We start from the raw sequence: 20544 nt of genomic DNA on the forward strand, positions 1-20544 counted from the left end.
AATAAATCTGCCCCATTGAGCCATAAAGCGTTAACCAAATTCAGCAAAACTGTGTAGAGTTTTATTTATTAATTTCTATTGGACACAATTGTTACTACAAAAAAAAAAAAAAAATTCTTTCAATCAAAAGCACTTGCGTGCTCAAAATCTCATGAGGCACTCCAATCATATGCTTCATGTCTTGTCACCACTTTACTAAAGATAGTAAAAGCCAAGCTTATTATATTTCCCTTTTCTATCTCTACAGATACCAGATATCCCTAACTCCTGACAAAACTGGAATTACAGCACATTGCACTTGCTGTCTAAGGACCATCTCTGATAATGAACTTGCCTTGCCTTCCCATTGTTTTTCAGCCTCTGTGCACCCTTTAGTTAACACACTCTATAATGGAACCCAAGCATATTTCGTACCTTCTTTTTATAATTTTTCCTATGTGTTTTCCAAATGGAAATATTAAAAGCTGAACACACAAACACATACATATATTATCCATTTTCTTTCAGTTAGGTTGGCCACATCTCTTCATCACCATCCAAAGGGCTTTTTTTTTTTTTTTTTTTGCTAATCACCATTCAAAAAAGATGGATGTAATACGGCATTACTGGGGACAACTGAGAGATACTAAATTTATGCTGGATTGTGCATACTCCTGATATTAGTTCAATTCAGATTCTTTCCGTTTTTCTTTAATGGCATCAGAATAATTCTTGGACCATCTTTTGCTCACTGGAGGGCTTTCTGCTAGCACTGACCTATATCCTCTTACTCAAAAACCTCTCCCTGGTTTAATGCTTTCTTGGAATGTGTGACCATGATCTCATGGATCCTCATCTAACTTTTCAGCATTCCAACATTTACTTATAAAATTCATATAAGCTTCTACCCCTCAAAAGTTACTGCACTTTGGATCAGCTTTCATCTGTCATGGACCTTTGGTTATTTCCCACTACAACTAGAAGTTCTTGCAGTCTAGGCCCTCTCTTCCAACTAATTATACATCAACTTAAAATACATTCAACTTAGGGGCATGTTATTAGAGTGTGTAAGCCAACATCACTGGTGATGTTGCCCATAGCAACCAATCAGATCTTCACTTCTGATTGCTGTTGTTAGGTATATGTTGGGTTAAAATCTAATTGCTTGCTATAGGCAACATTACAGACAATGTTGGCTTACACACTATATTAAATGTGCCCCTTTAATTCTAATATGAAGCAGGACTTCTTTTTAGCTCTGCACATTTCCCATAAGCTTACTTTGTGGTTTACTCTTGATGCTAGTTCATAAAATTCATAAGATATAAGCAGGTTTACAGGTTCTCTCCAATTATGCAGCTTGGATCACCTAAGGAGAAACAGTGGTTTATAATATAGAATGCTATCAAAAACTGATAAAATTATTATCTTTTACTAATTGAGCACATGCATGCCAGGCAGTGATTTACATCATTGCGTTAGGTTTCTGCCCTAGTGCAGCTTAAAAGTATATCACACACACTAGGGTTAATTTCTTCAGAAGCCAGTCAACCTCCAAAAAAACCACAAAATAATACTGTCACAGGAGGTTTCCTACACTAAAATCTTACAATATCATAAACTATGTTCTTCATACTACCCAGACGCAGTCAACATAAAGTAAAAATAACAATACAAATAAATTGTCCATCTTGAGCTCAACTGGCACAAATACATGCACATAGGCAAAGTTTTACCCCTACTGGCTCTTACCTTGAGGAGAACAGATTTTCCAGAAGAATATCAGTAATTACTTCCCCCAGTGCAAAGATATACTTGCTACCAAATGTGAGTTTTTACAGCTATCGCTTTACATTGAGCTTTACACGTTTTACAGGAAATTGCTCATAGAAGTTCTGCAGCTTTTAAAAGCAAAACTGTTTGCAAAGACATTTATACACATGGTGTTCTTGCTCTGTGTGCAGGCCAAAAAAATAAACATACATGGCACATCATTCTCCTCTGGGCATTTAAGTTTCCTCATATACTCTAACTTCTTTTATGTTTTTGAACTGGCTGCTGATACAATAGCCTATGTCATTTATCAAATTGATAGAGGCCATACACTGTAATTGCCACTGGGGTAGGAGCCGATAGACAGCACTGAGGACATCGGTAGTACATATATATTGGTTGGGGTCAGTGGGCCGCCATACAAGCACAGATAATCGTATGTTCTGTGGGTCCATCAATTCCAGTTGATCACACACTCAATGGTGTCATCTCTAACTTCTTCTTGGCTTCCTCCTTACAAAGTTATCACCTATATTAAGGTATAGGAGGACACAAGACTTATCTTAATAAGGCTAAACCTACAAGAGGACTCAAACATATTCATAGAATGTTAGAAGTAACCAACTCCTTTGTCTGAGTAGCCAAAAGATTTATCTGTTGCACAAAACCTTCAAAAGGAAAAAATTACATAAAAACACTATGCAATATGTTACAACCATATTTATATTGTCCAGAAATGCCTTAACTGAAATAGAGAAACGTGACTACTCAAAGTAAGCTGATACCTTACTAAGCACAGGCAATTATACATGCTGTACAAGACATAAATCTATGTATGTTTTCATGCATAACACCATGTAAAGCCTTACAGTTCATGGCTCCATAATTTAAATAAACTAGCAGTCGATCCCATGAAACCACATGGGGGAAAACCATGAAATCACAATATGATTTTGAATATGATTTTCAGAAGTAACTGCACTTGTACCAGCTAAAGCATATCCACATTACTATATTTTAGTTAAACTTTTAGTATGACGTACAGAGTAATATTCCAAGACAATTTGCAATTGGTCTTAATTTTTTTATTATTTGTAGTTGTTTATTTATTTGAATTTTTGTTCTGCAGCTCTTCAGTTTGGATTTTCAGCAGCTATCTGGTTGCTAGGGCTCAAATTACTTTAACAACCAGGGAGTGGTTTGATTGAGAGAATGGCATTTGAATAGTAGAGGAACTGAATTGAAACACAGATTATAAAAGGTAACAACAACAATAAAGCTGTAGCCTCACAGAGCTTTTATTTTGACCCATATTTGAAAGCTGCAAAGCCTTAGAAGAAGGTGACAAATAATTCCAAAACCATAAAAAAGGAAATAATGAAGACCAGTTGAAAAGTCGCTAAGAATTAGACATTCTATAAAATATTTAGAGTTAACTTAGAGCAAAGACACACGCGCCGATTAGTTGCTGCGACTCTTTTACAAAGCTGGTCAAGGCAACGAACCGTGGCGACTGTCCCGCCAAGGTAAACCACCCTTTTAAAGCAAACTAGATGGAGCACTGTAAATTCTATTTTATGATATGGTTTCTAACTATAAGTGGCATATTATTCGCCTATGTAAAAATGCAGGCATCAGCATTCTTCCTTGCCTGCACCCGAACTATTGCTTCAGTGCAGGTACACGCAGTGGATATCAGCATTGAAACACAAAAATTTGCATTTCAGAGCCAAAATCCAAAGCCATAAATCAGAAGACTTCAGCTGAAGATTGTATCCAAGCAATTAAAGGGTTACACCACTTTAATATTAACTTAAGAATTACAAGAATACTTGCAATTGGTTTTTTGATTGGTAGGAGGTTTATTACCCTTGAACCAGGAAACTATAGGGATAGAAACTCTACTCATTCAGAAATCATACAAAAGAACTTATCAAGAACAATTGAATAGTTGCTTAGGTAAAGGTAAACTTGCCCTTTAACTTTCTACAATCAGGTTCCTTTGGAGCAGACTATAGGCAACTAATTTATCCTACTGGCTGATGAGAGATGTGAATGAATGCAAGACTGCAAAGAAATTGCACAATAAAGATGGAACACAAACTGCTTTTTTTTTTACTCACTTTGCAGTGCTATTTCCAAAAATTCCAATGTAAAGTATTTACACCATGACCTTTATTGCAGAAATAAGTTTGCTTTTAGACATGCCAAATACAGTAGAACTGCTAAAAGCAAAATGGTGATTGCTTGCTGAGTCAATACCCAACAGTAAATATTACACGGTAGTGGGTTACAGGAAGAGACGATTATCAGTTCCAATCAATTCACAGTTAAGTATAACGTCTAGCAAACAGGCAGGGGATACATCCTAATTCCAGAATCGAGAAATAGAATAACTCCAGTGACTATGGAAAACATGGTACAGCAAATGCTTGTGGGTTTCTAGAGCATACCGTACTAGGCAGGAGACAGGAATATCTTCTTACTGAAACCTTAGCCCTAGCTTTTATGGATGTCTGTTGCAGAGGAAAGTAGTCACTAGGGAAATCTTACATCAGTACTATATCTCCCAACAATACAAAAGGCCGGGTCAACAAAACAATTCATGACAGGGTGAATGTGTTGCAGAATCAGAAGAAAGAAGAAGATGCAAAAAAAGCATTGGTAGTGGTAAATTAAACAAAAACTCTTTAACTCTTTTGTCCTGCATAGGTAAACATGCACGTTTGCAACAGGCAAAAGTGGCTAATTTACAATATGGGAGTACCCATGTACTTACCTTTAATGGAGCACCAACAATTGTGCCTATCTGTTTAAGGAATTGCTTGCTGTGGCTGCTGGTGCTGAACCAAAGAGAGGTGGGATGTGGGTATCGCCCTTACTGTAACAATGTGCAAGGCAGGAGCACCAAGGGACAAAAGGCACTCTGAAGCTGTCTGGTCAGAGCAGATCCTAAATACTTGGGTCCCTTGCACATTTGGGTGATGTACGCTGTCAATTACATTGGATTGAATAAGCACAAAGTACAGCCTGAACTTGAACTATGGGTAAGGGTTGGAAGACCTATTGTGTCCTCATTTGCACAGTAGCATTTGCTTCAATGTCCATAGTAAATAAGACATGAATACTAGGCATATTTTCTAGCTTGGAATCCACATTTAACCAGCGCAAACCTAGTACAGTACTAAACTTAAAGGAATCTACTGCAACAAGTGGGCAACATCTTGGAAAACTAAAACTTTATGCAAACATATATAATTCATGCAATTTGACTTGGGCATATGTGATACATTGAGAGAGATGTGCCCATGTATTGTAAACAGCAAATAACAGATGTCTCCAAATAACACAAGCCCCATGTAGCTACTGTAATCGTGTGCAGAGACCACAACTCTATCAGCATTACTTAGAACAACTTATTCCAATCAGCAATTAAATCTACTGGAGTCACTCCAGTATGGATGCTAAATCTGGCAGTAGGCGGCGCTGATGGTAAAAGACTGGATGGGCGAGAGGCAGGTGAGTGTATATCCTTGGCATACCAGGGATCCACAGGCCGGCAGCTATTCTTCCAAGTGGACAGTACTGGGTAGATCTAAGATAGCACACAAACTAAAGGGGTACGGTCACCTTACTAGGAGGGGATTAGGTTCCATGTACGCCAGTAGTTAATGTGCTTACAAGCTGATCCTTTTGCTAGGCACTCACAATTAAAACGTCATTTTACTCATATGTAACATGCTGCATCTGAAGTCCATCACGCCCTCCTTTCAGCCTGCTGGCGCACTCAGAGATGACTGTGCGCCAAAAGTGACATCTTCCCATAAACTGCTGAGTTCTCTACTGTAAAACTCTAAAGGGAAATCTTCACTTCTGAATTGGTGGCTATTACTCCACAAAGCAGGGGATTCTTCTGTACAGTCACAGGCCTGCAAAGCCGTTATACTGTTACAAAGTCCCCATCTATGCCAACTTAATTACAAGGGGCTTAATGAAAAAGAAATACGCATATAAATTAACTTATATCAATGAATCAGCAACTAGGTCTAGCGCAAGTTAGATTCAAGCTAGACATAGAGTGATTTTTCTGCAATCCAATGACTGCAGAACAATCAAAAATAGTAGATTGCCATATTGTTTGTGGGTTATAGAGATACTGGAAGTGCATCAGTCCATCAAAATGTTATTTTCAGCAATAAATCAGCACACAATTTTTAAACATTTGTTTGAGAGCCACCCTCCAACATAAACATACAGGTCAGTATGCTCATTATGTTCCCTCCTATGCACCCTATTTTAGCATGCAAGAACAATCCAATAACAGCCCCTGAATAGCAAATAATATATAGTTATTTGTTTGGAATGTCCACATAATGCAATGAGTTTCCTAGAATAGTTGCACTGTGGTTCTATGCCTTCCCATATACTGATTTGTCACACACTGCAGCAGGTGACAGTGAATGGTGTGGTTTAAACCATTGGCTTACATGGGTTAAAGACAGAAGTGGTGACACTGCATTTGATAAATGGATGCCGAGTGCTACTCTTGAGGCACATTAATATTTACCACTTAGGGCGCCCAATCTATCGACTACAACTCCCAGCATTCTCTGAAAGCTTAAGAATGCACTCCTGTAACAGCTGGAGTGAAATAAAACAACAAGTTAACTATCCTAGTGCAATAGTCCACTTATAACTCGTGACAGTCACTAGCTGGGCACTTAAAGAGAGTGCTGACAGACTATTATAAAGGAGAACAAACACAAGACATACCAGCAGAGATGAAAGAGAAGCCTGTGCCATAAGAAGGCAGAAGCAGGCAGCCGTACCACGTGATGTGCCTAATGCCCGTACCCCACCATACACGCACCGACCGCGGAGAAGCAGAGCCCTTACCTTGCGCGGCGCAGCCAGTAGTACAGTAGTGCGCTCACATGTGCAAGAAGCCGGCTGTTACTGCTGCTGCGGGTCTCCCTCCAGCCATGGCACAGTGGCACTCGCCCAGGCCAACTCTCCGCTCTCTGCGCTGGGCACAGCTCCTTCAGTAGGTACCACAAGTTTTTTTCCTCCCAGAAATGACGTCTCTTGTACCTTCCCCGCCCCGACCTGGGGCTTGTTATACACGAACAACAAAAGGAGGTGCTGCTGAGCTCCCAGCCGCTTATGATTTCGCTTTAGCTGCTCTGTGATTTAGTTTATTGTTTTCTCTTTGGGACTCCACGATATGACTCCCCCCCCGCCTCCCTCGGCTGCTCTCACTGACTGAAAAGAAAAGCGCCGACACCAAAGGGAGAGAGGTGCAGGCTCAGCTCGGGTGGCTTCGGAGAAAATCCCTTGTCTCCGCTCCAGAGCAGCACTTTTGTGGGACTTGCCATATATATGTGTGTGTGTATGGAGCACGAAAGGAGGGGCCTCGACGCTGCCGTCCCCTGACCCATATCCTGTGCGCCCCCTACAGTCACATTGGGGGCTGACTCATATCCCCCAGCTGAGAGGATTTCCATCTCGCAAATGCCTTTTATGGTCCAAATTCAAATTACACATATATATATTAATATATCGCCAAATGTTAATGTATTTAAATTATTATAATTATAAAAATATCTAGATGAAACGTCAAATAAAACTGCTCAGGCTTGCAAGCAAAACAGCAACAGGTAAATATTAATTGGGCAAAAGAAGGTTCAACTAATGTGAGAAACTCAACACACAATGGCTAAGTAAACCTGAGGCTACAAGGCTAAGGGTGAAGACACACGGAAGCTACTTAGTAGCAGCTACTTGTCACAGCTACTAAACGCCAGAAAATCCCCTGCCATAGACAATACTGAGAATTGTTTCTGCTAAAACACATGTAGAGACAATTATCAGTAAATGATCGGCATAGCATAGTAGCAACACCAAGTAGCTGCTACTAGTAGCTCTGTATGTCTTCACCCTAAGTGCTCTGGCACACGGGGAGATTAGTCGCCCGCGACAAATCTCCTGTGTCTCAGGCGACTAATCTCCCCGAAATGCCATCCCACCGGTGAAAATATAAATCGCCGGTGGGATGGCATCCCACCAGCGATTTACATTTTCGCCGGTGGGATGGCAGTCTGGGGAGATTAGTCGCCCGCGAACAGGGAGTTTTGTCGCGGGCGACTAATCTCCCTGTGCGTCAGAGCCCTAAAGTTGGCCATACATGGCAGCTTCAAGCTGCCTATTCAAGTTCTTCAGACTGATTCTGCAGCTTATCGGCGAGTGTATAAGGACCCCTGATGGAAACACTGACCAATACCTGGCCTAAACTTGGCTTATTGATCTGATCCTTGCTCCTATGCCTGTTGTCTGGATAACAGGTCCCTACCTGTACTATTACAGACCCAGAGGGCAGAATGGAATACATAAAATTGGCAAGGCAAACCCATGTTTAGCTAGCCGTAAATAAAGAACCAACTGTGAATGCAGAGAGAATGGGGGGGGAAGCATTTACATGATTTTTTTCGTCATTTATTATGGGTCAAAACCGCAACAAATCCGAAAGAAAACAATTTGCCATCTAAAAGCTGTCGAGATTGTGTAGAAGTCAATGGCAGGTGACCTTTTTACAACTGGGGGTTCTTTCTTTGCTTTGAGGTTTTTTGACCCTTGCATTTGTGCATCAAAACGAAAAAGTTGCGGTTTTCACATTTTTTTCTGTGTCTTTTTTTGTCCATCCTTTTTTAATTCAGATCTTTTATTAAATGACTAGATTTTTGTGGAAATGAGTTTCAAAAATGCGGTTTCACAAAATTCTAAAATCATGAAAATCCGAATGTTAATAAATCTGCAAGAAATGTAAGAATTTATTGAACATTTTGCCTTGTTGTGAAGTGAAATGTCTAAGGGCTCTGGCACATGGGGAGATTAGTCGCCCGCGACAAATCTCCCTGTTCGCGGGCGACTAATCTCCCCGGATTGCCATCCCATTGGCGAAAATGTAAATTCGCCGGTGGGATGGCATACGCGGCGGTGCGATTTCATTTTCACCGGTGGGATGGCAATCCGGGTAGATTAGTCGCCCGCAAACAGGGATATTTGACGCGGGCGACTAATCTCCCCATGTGCCAGAGCCCTAAAGCTGTGCTACATAATAAACAAATGCTCAAACAGCTGTGGGTACAGAGCAAAAGGAAACTATAGGTGTAGCAATAAGTTTCCAACTTAATTAGGTGTGTCGGGAATGGCTGATATCTGGGAAAACAGACTTTGTTGGAATTGAGCACATACTTCTAAATCTGTACAGATAAAGCTTACTGCGTGATTATATAATGCAACAGATGTGCAGCACCCATTATCTCCTGTGTCTCTGTGCCAGAGATGACAGTTGGAAAGGCCAACCCTTTTCCATTTTTCACCTATCCTCCCTTTGTACTCAAAGTTCACAGTAGTTAATCATTCACCTGCTGAATGCAATAAAATGTACAGGGCAGATAAAGATAATTTCTGTCTACACCCTGCTCTGATGACAATGTTAAAACACACTTGTCTGTACAGTGAGAGTTTTATACTTTGGACTAAAATAGAGGTTGAGAGGCAGGGCCTGCCCTACATTACAGAAAATGACTAACAAATTATTAAGTAGAATGATATACCGGTACTCACCTATATTCTGTAATTACAAAGTAATGTGATGCTGTATGATTTTTCAAGGATTTTTATTAAAGGACAGATGTTTTGCTATCATTTGGGGTATTGTTAAATTTATTAAAAAAATATGTCTAAAATACGCAATTTTCTTTCCTATGTTTGCAAGTTTTATTACATTCCCCCAAAGAGACAACAAATGTAGTGTAGTAAATAGTGCAAACTTTACTACAGGATTAGTAGCAATTTTTAAATATAAGTTAAATAAAATAATAATAGCTCTAATGCTTATAGGTAGCATTTTCTGGTCACCTGTTTAAAAGTAAAGCCTTTTAAATACAATCCTAATTGTATCCTCCAAATTATTATGTGGGCTCTTGTTCCCCTTCAGAGGGCATAAGCCAGGGGACAGAGAGACTTTTTCCTGTCTGCTGTTTCACAAATGGAGCAGCAAGATATACAAGCACCGTTTCAATTGTGAAAAAGCTCAGTCCCAGGGGCATTAGCAGGGCATGTCCCTGCCTTAGATTCACACCTAAATCACTGTTTTAAACATTTTAGATAATTTGAAGAAAATAAGGATTGAATTTATTTCTTACAGTCCCCACAAGAAATACTAGAGAATACTTCCTTTTGCTAATGAAAACATGATTTGTGGACAGAAATAATTTACTAGCGGCGTGCTGAGATTCCTGGGAGTTGTAGCTCAACATCTGTAGAGTCACAGGTTAGCTAATACCAATTCCAAGAATGTGTTTTGCCAGCAGCACAACACTCTATTTAATTAAGTTCAATGGGACAACTCTACCATAAAAGGAACTGTTGATTCTGCCCCCTATATTTTAAAGCCATCTGGTCCTTTCGATGACTCATGTTCTTGGAGCAATGTATTTGCTGATGTCTCGGAAAACCAAGTATTTATTGTAAGAAGTATAATAATATTATTTAATACAAATCTAGTGTTTACAGGATTTTCTGTACACATAGGGGCTCATTTCTAACTTTGGTGCCAAAGTACAATGTTAAAGTGAACCAAACATTTGTTGTTAGTCCAGATGCATACAGTGTATATAACTAAACCACTAATTAATTGCTATTGGTGATTGAACTTGTGCTGACCATGCCCTCCATTTGAGCCAGCACTGATAACATGGATGGCTACCTATCTGTGTGTGCCCACACATAAATGCTATGGGAAATTGCCAACTCTGCCAAGTTGGCTATGACCTTTGTAATGAGTGGTCATCAGCAGTTTTGGGTTGATAGTAAATTTTACCTGTACACAGTCATAGCAGCCAGGAGATGGGGGCCATACATGGAGGCCATGGGCTGGATGCGGGCTGCCAGTTGGACAACACTAGTCTAGATGGACCTGATAGGGAACTGAAGCCTATCTTCATTCCTTCCTTCTTGTTTGTGTGACTGAAGGGCTGTGTGATTGCCTATCCCCTACTATTGTTTTTCTGGCAGGGACTGTTCCCCTCATTTGAAACAGACAGGGACCATAGCAAATTTATGGGGACCTCCAAAGACTTTTTAAACAATGTTCAAAAAAGTCTCCTCCTCCGTGTTACATTGTTTCAAAAGTCAGAGCCACCAGAGCAGAAAATAGAAAGAGACAGACAAACTCTGCTTTCAGTAGAGATTACATATAAAGAACTTGAGTTCTTGAACAAGCATAGTATCCAAGGCTATTGTGATTCTAATATCTACAGTTACTATTAGTGGTTGTATATATAGTTTATGTATGTGAGTGTATAAATTGGTAAGTATAGGTTGTGTGTGCTGGGTTTACTTGGAAGGGTTGAACTTGATGGACTCAAGTTCTTCTCATGGTCTTTTTTCAACCATATGTAACTATGTAACTATGTAAAATTGTAATGAATGTGAACTGCAAAGTTCCTTAGAATTATGTTTTTTTATTAGGCAAAGTGTTCTTGTGCTGATTTGCCCTTCAAACTATCAACCTTCTCTTCACCTACCCATGCTCTAGGGTAGATTGTTAGACAGGCAAGCAAGTACTCTTTATTTCAGCTTGTATGCCTGGTGATGTTTTTGTGCAAATTAGTTTTCAGAGAACCTTTATTATGACAGATGGAATTATTGGTGCTAAACTGTGACGTTAATGCCTTTAATGTTCACTTTAATAGATACATTTTTTGCAGTAACTCAGCATGGTCTTGGTGCCTTATTACTTTAGAATCCCTTTAAAGATCAGGGACACACAGCTGTATACCATTACCTGGATTGAATCTATAATGATTTTCTCCTGTTTTATAGATCCCATAAAAATACTCAACTTCAAAAAAGCCAACATTTGCCAGATGTTTAAGGGTGCATATTTATTTCTACTGTATCCTAAAGGGTCACTACAGCAAACTAAGCCTGATTGTAAGCTCTAATGAACAAACCCCTTCCTCTGATCATTTATTGTTTTTGCTAGTATGCAAAGAGCTAGTGATGTGGTGCCTTGTGGATAATTCACTGTAAAAATTATCTGACACTATTAAAAATGATATGAACCAAATAATTTCAAGTTCTTTACTTTCCACAGAAAAACAGTAAAGTAATGATGAGGGGATGCAGTAATCATGGTGCACAATCTAGCATGCCATAACATCTAAGTTGCAAGGTAATTAACCTAGAAATTAACTTCAAGTATGACATAGACAACATTATTCTTTTAATTTAATCAATTTGAAGTTAATCACCAATGTTTAATATTTTGTGTATTTTGAATATGAATTTCAACTGCCATCTGGTTGCTTGCACTTAATTTTATTTTTTGCCTATTGTTTACGTTATAAAAAGTCTTTGTACTTTTTATTTCTTGAGCTAAACAGGGCAAAAAATGGGAACTGAAGGTGCTTAATTGGTGGCCCTTACAACATAGATAATTAGATTACACATGCATAAATAATCTCCATGGATAGTAGACTTCTGCTTGTCTGCATTAGTGGAAACACTTTACATTGGCATTTGGCATTGGCATTAATTGAAATTAATCTAGGCCAGTGCTGTCCAAGTGGTGGCCTGCAGCCCCCCTGTGTGCCCCCCCCATCTGTCTGGCTGCTGTGACTGCTTATCTCTGTGTAAAATGTAAATCTGTACTGATATTTACTGGTCCCTGCATGGTTAACACCTCAGATTCTGGCTGTAAGTCCCTGTATTGTTCACACCTTAGATCTGATACTTGTATAGTCATGATAGATTTCCCTGTCTCCTTTCCTACTCTGCCTGCCTTGCTCTACCCTGCCCGTGTGTGCCATTCTCTGACAGCCCTATACTCCCTGTGTGCCATACTCTGCCTGTCCTGTGTTGCCAATATGTGCCATACTCTGCCTGTCCTATGCTGCCTGTGTGCCCTGCTCTGCCTCTTTACCATGCCTGTGTGTACCATAATCTGCCTGCCCTATTCTGCCTGGGTGCCCTGTTCTGCCTGCCCTGCTCTACCCTGCCTGTGTGTGCCATACTTTGCCTTCACTACACTGCCTGTGTTTGCCATTCTCTGCCTGCCCTTTGCTCCCACTATGTGCCATATTCTGCCTGCCCTATGCTGCCTGTGGGGGGTGAACCTAGCAGGGCTTTGTTATCATTTGGAAATAGTTGTTAGGGGGTCCCTAAGGTGTAATTATGTGCTACAGGTTGCTGTGCTATCCATGGTTAAGGAGAAGGCATGTGTATATAAGGGTGTGGCTTAACATGACTTAAACTTTTTTCACATATAAGTGATGGGTGATATCTCTGTGGTGAGCACCAACTATTTGTCTTATTGTTGTGCTACCACCATTAATGTAGGTGTGGCATTAAAAATGTTTGTGTTATTATGGGTGTAAATTTAAAAAAGGGAGTGGTCAAAACTGACTTCCATTATCAGCCCTCCACCATGCAAGCCAGAAAAATTCCGGCCCTTGGTACCACAGAAGTTGAACAGCACTGATCTAGAAATTAGGCGTAAGGGGAAAATAAATCTTTAAACAGTATGGATTGTAAGGGGTAACACAGTCAAAAGTACAAAGTGTGCTTCAGGTTTATTAACATATAGCAACCATCAGATATTTTCTGTCAAACAGCAGACTGTATATGATATCTAATGATTGTTTGCTGTGGGTTACTGGAACTTTGACTCTATTATATAACCCTTTTATGTCATCTGTCACAGAACTTTACATTGGCAACAGAGAGTTATTTAAACTCTCGAGTGCCTATATTTTAGCAGGAGGACTAAGATTTTGATTTCAAATAATAGGGAACATTCCCACTGGCCCTTTCTTTAATTTGGCACTGTTTCCATCTAATTGTTGTGGGGATGGGACCTGGTGGTCAGTTCTATGGTGGCCCTAGGAAACCCAGTGTGACACTTAGGGGGAGATTTACTAATCCATGAACGCTCCGAGCGTATTTTCCGCAACTTTTTCGTACCTTGTGCGACTTTTTGGTAATTTGCGACAAATTTGTGCAACAAAATCGTATTTTCGCACCGAGTACGAAGGTTTTGGATTCATTCAAGCTTCGTTATCGTGACTTTCCTTGGGCCAGGTTGGAGCTGCACAGTGCCATTGATTCCTATGGGAAGCTTCCAAAATCATGCAAAGAAGGATCAAAGTCGGAAAGGTTTTCCTGCATTTTACGATCGTTCGGTACGAAAATTTCTTGACTTTCGGATCGCCAATACGATATTATCGCGACTAATACGATTTTTTCGTAAGCATATTCGAGATATTTGCGATCTTAAGAAATTATCGTATTATCCTATCCGAATTTATCCCATTTGGGATTCGACTCTTGTTTTCATGAATGTGCCCCTAAGTCTATTCAGGTTTACATGAGCAAGTCTTCCTCTTATTCATGCAACTGTGTCTTCATTATTTCTCTCAGAAAATAGAAGTGCTGTTGTGTTTTATGGACTAGATTCTAGTCTAGTTTATAATAAAGCATCAAATAAAGTAACAGATTTAATTTAAAAACATTGTTTCGAAGGATGTGTACAAAAAAGTTGATGGACTACTACAGTTTTATTTTTTAAGGGTTCCAAAGGCTGCCTCCTTCGAAACAATATATTGTTCAGAGGGTGAGGAACACCCAAAATACTCAGCGCTTCTTGGTGAAAATCAGTGTATGTATTGCCCTCAATACAATATAGCCAATTGTGAAGATATGCTGCCTCCTCTTGATATCAGCTCCCCTTTTAGATGAGCCTCGAAATATGTGTACAAAAAAGTTGATGGAAGCGCATGGAAAACAAAACAAAAAAAAATATATGGTGCAGATCAATAAGAAAAAGAATATATATAATGGCCGCTGCCGTGAATACTTTAATTAAACACCACAGTAGTGTGTAACCAGGACTATGTATATATTATAACTGCTCACCAGAACGATTCATAATGGAACAAGTAGGCAAACCCAGCTGAACATTGATTGGAGCAGGGATCTGTTCAACAATGTATACAAGATAAAAAATATAAAGCAGATATAGTGTGAATCTGTTTATTGAGAATAAAAACCCTGCACAATGCAGGCTACTTACAATGTAGTAGTATTGTAAAATCAGAAAACATTCAAGAAATCAATCGTGGCTCAACGCGTTTCGCGTGCCTCCTGCACGATTCCTCAGGAGCAAATGAAGTAAAGTGTGTAAACAGCGTTACTATAAGTGATATTTATAGCCCTACAATCAGGGTATAAAAAGTTTTCTGCTTTTACAATACTACTACACTGTAAGTAGCCTGCATTGTGCAGGGTTTTTATTCTCAATAAACAGATTCACACTATATCTGCTTTATATTTTTTATCTTGTATACATTGTTGAACGGATCCCTGCTCCAATCAATGTTCAGCTGGGTTTGCCTACTTGTTCCATTATGAATCGTTCTGGTGAGCAGTTATAATATATACATAGTCCTGGTTACACACTACTGTGGTGTTTAATTAAAGTATTCACGGCAGCGGCCATTATATATATTCTTTTTCTTATTGATCTGCACCATATATTTTTTTTGTTTTGTTTTCCATGCGCTTCCATCAACTTTTTTGTACACATATTTCGAGGCTCATCTAAAAGGGGAGCTGATATCAAGAGGAGGCAGCATATCTTCACAATTGGCTATATTGTATTGAGGGCAATACATACACTGATTTTCACCAAGAAGCGCTGAGTATTTTGGGTGTTCCTCACCCTCTGAACAATATATTGTTTCGAAGGAGGCAGCCTTTGGAACCCTTAAAAAATAAAACTGTAGTTGTTGAGAAAAATACAAGATATAATTTTGAATGAGCTCTCTTTAGTAAACTAAAATAATGTACTAAGATGTTCGAAAAGCAGCTTCAGTTATGAGATAATATGCCATTCAGTTTTGGTCTCCAGTGCTCAAACAGTTTATTATTGAATTAGAGAGGGCCCAAAGAAGGGCAACTAAGCTGGTAAAGGGTATGGAAAGTCTCAATAATGAAAAAAGTTTGGCCAAGTTGGGTCTGTTTGCACTGAAGAAGAGGGGCTTAAGAGGTGACATGATAACTATGTATTAACCAGTTGGTCCTTCTAGCAAATGCAAGAGCATCTAGAAGAAAGGCAGTTCCATTTTAAGATACAGAAAGGTTTATTTTACTTTTTAGACTTTACCAGACTCTAATAATGAAGCAATTCAAAACTGTCAAGAATTCTCTCAATTTAGTGGATTAAAGTGATACTGACAGCCAATTACATTTTTTTTTTCACCTGCTGTTGTGTTTTAATTTGTATCAGCTTTAAGTTCCTTCTAAACTAAATCTGCAAAGTTTTTTCACTTCATAATTATGGTAGCACAAATTACAGACCCACAGAGCAGTCATGTTTGTTCCCCTCTTCCGAGTTTTAATTTAAATGCCTCCCAAGTGAATAAATATGCCCAATCACAAACCTGCAACGCCCCTTCTGCTTTCAGCCGGTGTGACACGCTCAGCTCTGTTGTCTGTGTGTAATGGGGAAGGGGCAGACAGAAAGGCACTGGGGAGCTTAAGCTGACCTGCTATTTAATGCTTTGTGGGAAGAGCAGAGAGGGGGCACAGCCCTTTAAAGCAGGCAGGCAATGGAAAGGTTAAGCCTGCCTGCTATCTAATTTACAATGCGCTGTGAGGAGCGAGTGAGGGAGGGGGAACTCTTTGAAGCAAACGGCAAGCTGAATTCTCCCAGTTTATGACGTAGTCCTTTTGACAGATTGAGAAGCTAAAGTCAGGCTGCCAGACTGTCGGGTTCAGGATCTTCAGTAAGATTTATGTAGAGAAACAGGACTTTTAGGAAAAAACAGTCATCATAACCTATAGGTAGGTTTGTAAGTAGGTTCATATTTTTAAAAGAAATTTTTTGGTGTCAGTATCACTTTAATAGATGCAGTAGGTCCATTTAAAAACAAAACTAGGGCCATTTTCTTGAACATTCCAATATGAATGAAATTCGGATTAAATTTGCTGGAAAACCACCTTATATTTATACATTTAGAAATATGTGTTTGGGCCCAGTCTACTTGTACCTGCAGCATCATAGCCTTAGGCCTTCTTTACATTATGAAGGCATAAGAAGGCTAAAAGAAGTAAAAAAAAAAGATGAACTTGAAACTGAATGAGCACCAACTGCAAAACATGTTGTTTTTATGGTAGTTTTGCATAGGAAAAATGCAATTGCTTCCCGACTGTGGCAACCACAGTTCTGTAATCCAGGGTGGTTAGAGGTAGGGTCAACAATGATATATCCTGAGCTATCAAGTAAAGAGCAACCCTTGGCTAGACTATATGCTGCCATATGATAGGTACAGATAAAGTTAATTTATTTTTAAACACAGCTGTGTGTATTTGTGTGTGTGTGGAATGGGCTAACTTCCCTTTAATCTATGTAAGTCACTTGCACAAGAAGTATATTTTAAACTCATGTTGAAAGCCATTTCTGCAGTACAGTGGTTGACACCAAGTAATTATTAGGTTATGTGGGTACATACAAGAATGCTTTTACATAATGTGCACACACACACTGTAGATGGAACACTGGTGCAGAATAGATAGGCTGGAGGGCCACCTGCCACGGATAGAGGGGCATTACAGCAAAAACTAAAAGAAAAGTAGTGGATTAGAAGACTGAAAACACCAACATCAGAATGGTTTCAACATAAATTATGATATGGCAGCTTTTATTAAAGGGGCAGACAGTAGCAACAGCTCATGGTAAATAGATGTCAGGCCAAATCCAATAAACACACTAGAAGTCAGGTCAGAAACATATTGATATACATTTAATTAGCATTTTCAGTGGTTCACTTTTCTTTTTTTTTTCAACTTCTGTTGAAAACATACTGCTTTAAACTGCAACTACATTTACAAATAATTATTTGTTTAAAATAAGTTGAACATTTGTATTCAATGTATATTGGAACATTGCTTAGAATTACATTTTCTTCCATTATATAAAAAATCAATTTTTGGGTGGAGAACCCCATTAAAGAATTACATGGAATCTGTACTGAAAGTGTATCAGAGTTAATTAAATTAAAAAATATAATAATTTCAAAGTGATTTGTAATTGGAACTGTAACCAATATTTATGTGTATTGCTGGTTCTGGCAATGTAACAGAAGCCAGCTGATTAACAGACCTGCAAACACTGACTTTTTTGCTGCAAGAGGTGGTTGTAGAGAACAGAAAAGGATAAATGCACACACAAAATTTTAAACCTTGAACATTTTCTTCAATTATGCAAAAGTTACATGAAATGTGATGATCAAGTTCTACAGTCTGGGTATTTTAATAACCACTAGATGGTGCAGTAAGTACAGCCACAAGGGTTTCCTGTTTCCTTATTTTGTGACCACACTAAACAGAGTGCAAAACTTTGGCACTTCTGTTGGCTCAGTAAGAGGGACAAGCTGGCCACCTAGGCCACAACAGATTGCCAAGTGTGTTTGACAACACGGCTACCTCTAAAAATTCACACATGAAACATAGCCAGAATGATAAGACAAGCCAGAGAACTGGCCTCTGTTTACCATAAGAATTTATTAAACAGTTATTAAACAGAGATTTAATCAAACAAATGTTTAGGACATAATTATATTCCCATTTTACTTTAAGATGTGAGCTGTGTGTTAAATTAGGGTTTGCTTTTATGCATAATATAGCAAATGTATTAACATAATAACAGAACACGGTATGTATTATTATAGGGTTTTTTTTGGAAGGGAATTGGCATTTGTTTGTGTCTAACCTGGGCAGAATTCCGAGCTAATACACACCTCTATGACTTTAAGAAAATATTGTCTCATTGCTTATAGCCAAGATCTAACAATGTGCTAACCATTGCTCAGCTGGGGAATATGTTGACACTGTATAATAAGGAATAACAATTATAACACAATACATACTCTCAGCTTCAGATTTGGTAATAAAATCTTGCACTGTTAAAAAGTGACCAGTAGATGGAGCACTAATCCTCTTTTTCAAGCATACACAGCATTTTGTAAAGGTCTTTTCTTGATAATGCTACATTTAGGGGTCGATTTATCAATATTGGAGTTTGATTTTTTTGTTCACAATTTGAGTTTTTTTTTGTTTCTAAAAAAACTCTAATTCAAAATTATGGTTCAAAAAGTCAAATGTCTGGTATTTCTTAAGTGCAAAAAATGAAACCGTGAATGTAAAACTTTGCCATCTTAAAGCTTGCGAGTTTCTGTAGAAGTCAATGGGAGTTGCCCAAGGCAAAGTCAAGCCATATGTTCAGTTTGAGTTTGTAAACTGCAAAATTCGAGGTATTCAAGTTTTTTTATTTGAACAATTTTACCACAATAATAATTAAACAAGCATTCGATACGCGAGTTTATTCAGAAAAACAAACTAAAATTCAAAAACTCAAAAATTGATAAATAAGCCTATTATTGAAAGAGACTTAATTTGTCTGCACACAACAAAAGATCATTCAGTAGTACACATTTTCTAGATATTTTGTTTAATCATATTAATTTGTATACAAATTAAACCTTAGTAATAGTTAAGCATATTCCTTTCTAATCCTTCTCTCAAGCCTGTTTAATTACCTTTGAATGTCTTGTTTAACTGTGTTATGTTAAAGAAAGTGTTTTACATGCATTTGAATATAATGTACTGTTACCCTGCACTGATACAATTGTGTGTTTCCTTCAAACTACAGGTATGGGATTGTTTATTTGGAACCAATATACAGAAAGTTCTGAATTACGAAAAGGCCATCTCCCATAGACTCCATTATAAGCAAATAATACAATTTTTTTTTAAGGTCTGTGTAGCCACAGGGGCAGCAAAGCCATTCCTAGCTTTCTGTAGTACAGGTATTTAGCTGATTTAGCTGTTTAACATTCTGGTTTAATGCTGGTGATTTCCCTCTCATTCACTACTTCCTGTTGGATGCTGTCTATGTAGATTCAGCTTTCTGAAAGACGGTAAAACAAACTACATCTCCCAACCACAGAAAAAAAGGTGGGGAACTTGTACAACAGGGAAGCTTTATAGACACTCCTTTAGGAGTACTGTATTAATGATCTCAAGCGTCCTGACGTTACGCTTGAGGGCTCATTTATATCTGCAAGTGCAATGAGTAAAGTGCAATTTTAAGTGCAACTGTCATTTTTTTCTTACTATAATACAATGTATTTCCCAGAAAGCTACCACCTTGTCAGCAGGCTGAAAGGACTGAGCAGTGCCAAGTGCAACTATATGGAAGTGCATTTTAAGCATATATCTCTAATGAATGGGGATTTTAACTGACTGCAGGGAAATTTGCATGAAAGCAGTAGCGGCCATAAATCAGCCTTTTGGTCTTAAGGTGGCCATACACGGGCTGATAGAAGCTAAGTTAGTAGTTTATTAGCTGAAAATCGAGCAGGTTTAAAAATCTTCTCAGGACGAGGAGCGAATTGGTGTATTGATGTGGTCCTCATCACAGTGGGCTCTATGCCAGCAATGTGATCCAATCATTTGCCCTAAGTGCCAAACAATCAGATCAGTCCAATATCACCCACCTTGAGGTGGGCATATCCGGGAAAGATACGGTCACTTGGCAACCTCAATAAATGAGCGAATCTTACAGTGTATGGTCAAGTGTATGTATTAGAGGTTCCTCAAATAGGACGATGATTTATTAGTACAATCCAAGATGATTAGCCAGTGGTATGTGTAGCAATATCATAA

At 38.7% G+C, this 20544-nt stretch overlaps 1 protein-coding gene across 2 annotated transcripts in view; it reads right to left on the bottom strand.

Moving 5' to 3' along the window:
- cemip2 (cell migration inducing hyaluronidase 2) overlaps positions 1–20544 on the bottom strand; it is a 112892-nt gene that overhangs the window by 57886 nt on the left and 34462 nt on the right. Inside the window, exon 1 of one of the 2 annotated variants that reach the window (XM_002935585.5) lies at positions 6649–7174. The exons of the other annotated variant lie outside the window; for it this stretch is intronic. The gene's annotated coding sequence lies outside the window, so the exon portion shown is untranslated. Of the gene's footprint in view, positions 1–6648; positions 7175–20544 lie in introns of those variants that run through there. 2 annotated transcript variants of the gene reach the window in all.

The sequence above is a fragment of the Xenopus tropicalis genome, chromosome 1, assembly GCF_000004195.4.
Source record: "Xenopus tropicalis strain Nigerian chromosome 1, UCB_Xtro_10.0, whole genome shotgun sequence".
In the NCBI taxonomy this organism is placed as follows: Eukaryota; Metazoa; Chordata; class Amphibia; order Anura; family Pipidae; genus Xenopus; species Xenopus tropicalis.